This window comes from Mus musculus, chromosome X (assembly GCF_000001635.26).
Source record: "Mus musculus strain C57BL/6J chromosome X, GRCm38.p6 C57BL/6J".
NCBI lineage: Eukaryota > Metazoa > Chordata > Mammalia > Rodentia > Muridae > Mus > Mus musculus.
Window position 1 is genome coordinate 109314376 of NC_000086.7, and position 6000 is coordinate 109320375.

Genomic DNA, 6000 nt, shown 5'->3' on the forward strand with positions numbered 1-6000 from the left:
TTAGTCTATGTCTTTTTATTGGGGAATTGAGACCATTGATGTTAAGAGATATTAAGTAAAAGTGATGGTTGCTTCCTGTTATTTTTGTTGTTAGAGGTGGAATTATGTTTGTGTGGCTACCTTCGTTTGGGGTTGTTGAAAGACTACTTTCTTGCTTTTTCTAGGGTGTAGTTTTCCTCCTTGTGTTGGATGTTTCCATCTATTATTCTTTGCAGGGCTGGGTTTGTGGAGAGATATTGTGTACCTTTGGTTTTTTTTTTGTTTTTTTGTTTTTTTTTTTTTGTTTTGTTTTGTTTTGTTTCTTTCTTTTTAAAAAATTTTTATTAGGTATTTTCCTCATTTACATTTCCTATGCTATCCCTGTACATTTGTTTTTGTCATGAAGTATCATGGTTTATCCATCTAAGTTAATTGAGAGTTTTGCTGGTTACAGTAGCCTGGGCTGTCTTTTGTGTTCTCTCTTGCTTTTATAGTCTCTGCTGAGAAGTCTGGTGTAATTCTGATAGGTGTGCCATTGTATGCTACTTGACCTTTTCCCCTTACTGATTTCAATATTTTTTCTGTGTTTTGTGCATTTGGTGTTTTGATTATTATGTTATGGGAGGAATTCCTTTTCTGATTCTTGTATGTTCATGGGCATCTTCTTCTTTAGTTTAGGGAAATTTTCTTCTATTATTTTGTGGAAGATATTTACTTGCCAATTAAGTTGGACATCTTCACTCTCTTCTATAAGTATTATCCTTAGATTTGGTCTTTTCATTGTGTCCTTGATTTCCTGGATGTTTTGGGTCAGTAGCTTTTTGCATTTGCCAGTTTCTTTGACTGCTGTGTTGATGGTTTCTATGGTATCTTCTGTCCCTGAGATTCTCTATTCTATACCTTGTTTTCTGTTGTGATGCTTGCGTCTATGTCTCCTGATCTCTTTCCTAGGTTTTCTATCTTCAAAATTGTCTCCCTTTGTGATTTCTTTATTGTTTCTATTTCCATTTTTAGATCCTGGATGGTTTTGTTCAATTCCTTCACCTGTTTGATTGTGTTTTCCTGTAATTCTTTAACGGATTTTGTATTTCTTCCTTAAGGGGTCTGTTTACCTGTGTTCTACTATATTTCTTTAAGGGAATTATTTATGTCCTTCTTAAAGTCCTCTGTTGTCATCCTGAGATGTGCTTTTAAATCAGAGTCTTTCTTTTTCTAGTGTGTTGGCGTATTCACAGCTGGCTGTGGTAGGAGGACTGTGTTCTGATGATGACAAGTAGTCTTGGTTTTTCTTGCTTTTGTTCTTTCACTTGCCTCTAACCATCTGGTTATTTCTGGTGTTAGCTGGTTTCTGACTGGCTTGTCCCTCCTGTAAGTCTATGTGTTAGCACTCATGTGAGACCAGTTTTCACTGGGAAGAATTTGGGTATGGAGAACTATGCCACAAGGTCAGCTCTGGGGCGCAGGTGGAAACTGGAAGGATCCTGTCCCAGGCTGCTCCTTGGTTCCTGTATCTTGAGGGCTCCAGGCACGTCCCTTGGAGCAGAAGTGATGGTTTTACCTGTGCTCACAGGAATGTCAGCACTCCTGGGAGACCAGTTCTCTTCTAGCAGTGTTTGAATATGGGGAGCTGTGGCACAGGGTCAGCTCCAGGGTACAGACCAGATTCTGTTTTTCAATCCAGTCTACTAGTATGTGTCTTTTGTTTGGAGAATTATGACCATTGCCATTCATAATTATTGAAAAGTATGTATTACTTTCTATAACTGTGTTCATTATCTGTTCTAGTGCAATTTGTTCATTCCTATTACCTCATATGTATGTTTCTTTTCAGTGTGTAAAATTATTTATTTTTTTTCTATAGTGATGGCATAGTGGTCATAAATACTATTGTTTTTGTTGATCATGGAATGATTTTTCCTCTGTTATTTGTGGTTAGCTATGCTGACTGTAGTCATCTGTGTTCATAGCTATTGTCTTTGAGAACTTTAAATATATTGTTTCACGTCTTCCTGGTTTTCAGAAGTTTTGTTGAGAAATTTACTGTAACTGTGATGGATTTGCCTTTATATATGACTTGGTGCTTCCTTGACACTACTTTTAATATTGTTTGTTATATTTAAAGTTTAACTGTAGTACTTTCATATCTTGATGGTTATGTTGTTCTCTAGGTTTAAGAAATCTACTATGACTCTATGAAATATATTTTCTATGTACTGATTCTGTCCCTGAAGGCATGTAATAACTTTAAGAAAAAGTGTCAGTAAAATCATTGTTGATGCTCTAGGAGCTGAGAGAATTCCTCACATTCTCAAAGCTTTCCAGCTTGGGAATTGAAAATAAATAGTCAACATCTGGAGAAAAAAATTTTTTTCTAGGCATGTTTTGTGAACTTGGATTTAAGTAAAGCTAAATTTAAACTTAGGGGCTAGAGAGATGGTTCAGAAGTTAAGAGTAGTGCTGTTCTTCCAGAGGACCCAGGTTCAATTTCCAGTACCAACATGGCAGATTCCAGCCTATTCTGACAGCAGTTACGTATATAGTCAGTATACATATGCATACACAGGCAAAGGACTTATACACATAAAATAAAAACATCTTTAAGAATAATAAAAAATAAATTTAAACCCAATTATTTTTTGATAAAAAGCTTACACTATGTTGAGTTTTGTATATGGTAATCCTCTGATCATTCTCAGCGTAGAATAAATTAAACTAAGTATTAGTTGCTTATCTTTTTAAGTTACAGAGTGTCACAGATTTAGAGCAGATGATTTGTCCTTGAAGTATCCTGTACAAAACTGATGCCAACCTACCACTTCAATATGTCTCATTTTATTTTTTTACCCTAGCCTCTAAAATAAATGATTCTACATAAATGAACATTATGGCTCATATCTTCAGTAAAGAATACTGTGAAACTCAGTTAATGCAGGGTGCTGAAACATTATTGTTCATTGCTTATACAGTGTTTTCTCTGTGCATGTGTCTTTTTGCATCTCTTCAAGGTGTTATCTAAATACCTGACCCCTTAATGAATAGAAATAGGAAAATAATGTTGCACTCTTGCAGGCTGGCAACCACTTTGTGCTCCAGATAGCTGTGTTAAAAGGCACTTGAGGAAAACTTAAAAGAGCCAACTGAAAGGAGTAAAGGTAAAATTTTGAAAGCATAGTTGATAGAATAAGAGATAAAACTTCCCTGATATTGATAATCATCTTTATTAATAATTCTCAATGTTTTAGAGGCCATATTCGCATGCTTCCCACCTGCGTGTTAGTGATTTGTTACCAACTAATGATTAGAATCGGTCTGTGTAAATAAATCTATTCAGAAGGACACGTAAGACAGTATGGAGGATGATGAAGCAGGCAGGCAGTTCTCAGTACACCAAAAGACACAGAAAGTGTAATTTATTTAGAAAACTAAGCATTTGAGAATTTTGGAAATGTTGTCGTATAAATTTCAATAAAATGACATGTTTCACACTCTGAAACAGCCAAAGGTATCTTAAGTAACAGAAATCCTGATTTAGTCTTCAAAAATGTTCATATGATTACTGTACTAAGGTGTATTACTAATACTAGTCTTACATACTCACCACTTCTTTTTAATTATTATCCATGACATAAACATAAATGCTATGTTGTAGCTAATATTTTCAAAAGTCTCATACTACTACTAAGTAGTATAAAAATATGGAGCAGTGTTAGTGAGACTTCATAGTTCTTGGCGTTTCTACTGTTGGAAATAACTGTAAGATTGGCTTTATGATTATTTAACTGTAAGTTTTTGCCCTATGAGATAAAGAGTGATAGAGAAGGACATGATAGAGAAGAGGGACAGAGACTGGCCTCTTTATGAATGCAGAGATACATGCACCTACACAGTTTTAGACACACACACACACATATACTATAAGTACATATACTACAATGATATACCTATATATATATGTATATATATATACATATATATATTCATACATAGAAGAAATTAAAAATTTTAATATATTATTTTCTATACTTCTCAAAGAATGACATATGATATGTCTGTTTTGTAGTCAATATTTAATAGCAAGTTTAACAAACTGTCTCTGGAACCTGGGTACTTGAATCCAAATTCCAGTTTCATAACTTAGCCTTGTGGATCTGACATAATTATCTGATTCTATACCTTACATTTCTGTACTCTAATTGGTATGGGTGCTGACACTATCAGCTTCTCCTAGAAATTGTTTAAATTACAGTAGATGGTTTGTTGAAGATGTTATTTCACAGCTGAAGAACATAGCTCGACAGGTGAAAGTGGTATAAAATAACTTTGATTCGCAGATTCCATGGTGGAGGGAGAGCACAGGCTCCCTAAAACTGTCCTTGGATCTTCTCATGAGTGCTATGGCATAGTTACACCTACACCTACACTTACACCTATACCTACACCTACACCTATACACACACACACCCACACCCCCCATACCCCCCACATCCCATACATACTTAGTTTTAAAAGGAACTTATAAGCAGCCCCATACACACCACAGGGTGTCAGTAAATACTAGTTTTGACTACTATTATTGTTACTGCTATCACTTGCAACGCCACTGGTACTGATATTATTGCTATAGATGCAATTATTGAATTATTGTACACACTAATAAAACACATATGCTAATATCACAGAAGGGAAATATTCCTTGTACTGCTACAAATTTATACTTAAGATTAGTATTATCACTAGGCTGAGATTTCAGTGGATTCCAAAATTCCTTTCTGAGTATTTATCTTTCTTCATATCAACCTACTAAGAAGGAATACAAGTGATAACTACCTGTGGAGTTTTAACTTCTCAACCAATACATACATTTGCACTTCAGTGTATTCTGTATCAGTGCTTCTGAAGTCTTGACTGTCTTGTGAAATTCTGACTACATCTGGAATATGCATATCGTCTTTGTCTTTTATCCTCTAAATTTTTTCAAAATAAAAGTGAATAGAAAACCCACTTTGTTCCCATATACAATGGGCAAAAACTGTTCCCAAGGGGCAAAAAAGGTAAGAGTAATTGACAATTTGCTGTGAAATGTTAATAGCTAAAATTAAGCTCAAGATCTGAAGACCACAATTTCAATAGTTGTGTATATGATATATAATATATATATATTCATACATATATGGCATATATATACATACATATATAGGTTACTGTTAAAATTCACAAAATAGAACAAATCCTGATTCTAATATTGTCTTAATTCTCCACTATAATGTGTAGATAATAAGTGCTTGTACCCTGAGAAGACAAGAGGGGAAATCCCTACTGTAATATACTCAAGGGAATTTAAATACTTCCTTAAACTTGACAACACAATCTTGATTTTAATACTGTGCCTATAAATGAAAGGAAGAAGTAAGCCACTGGAGGTGGCAGTACTTCCTCCCCCCCTTGGATATTAGCCATTTTAAATGACAATTTTGTAGACCATTAAATTAAAGGATTCAGTCACTGCTACTTTACAATATATTCATTCTATTTGGTTTAAGCTAGAAAAGAACAAAACTGAAAAGTCACAGTTATGTCAGTATTAAATTAACTGAAGAAAGTTGACTTGATTTAAAGGAGCTTCAGTGAAAGCATGATGAATGACTTGTCCATTTAGGAAGAAAGATATAGTTAGTTCTAAAATGAAAGGAGTGCTACTAGCTTTGAGTTCTGGTAATTTCAATAGAATATAACGATGATTTGGAATATATATATATATATATATATATATATATAACAAATGGATATATATATATATATATATATCCATTTGTTCTGCAATGGGGAGTAGTTTGAAACAAAATAGCAATATAAACAAAATTGCATATAAGTATAAAATTTTAAAGGTATTAGTTTTCTCTAGAGAGTGAGATAGTTGACATTATGTCCTTCATTTTTATATCAGCATTTGTCTCTAAGAGTTTCTGCTTTTATAGTAACACAAAAAAATTCAGCACTTAAGAGGCAGAGGCAGGCGAATTT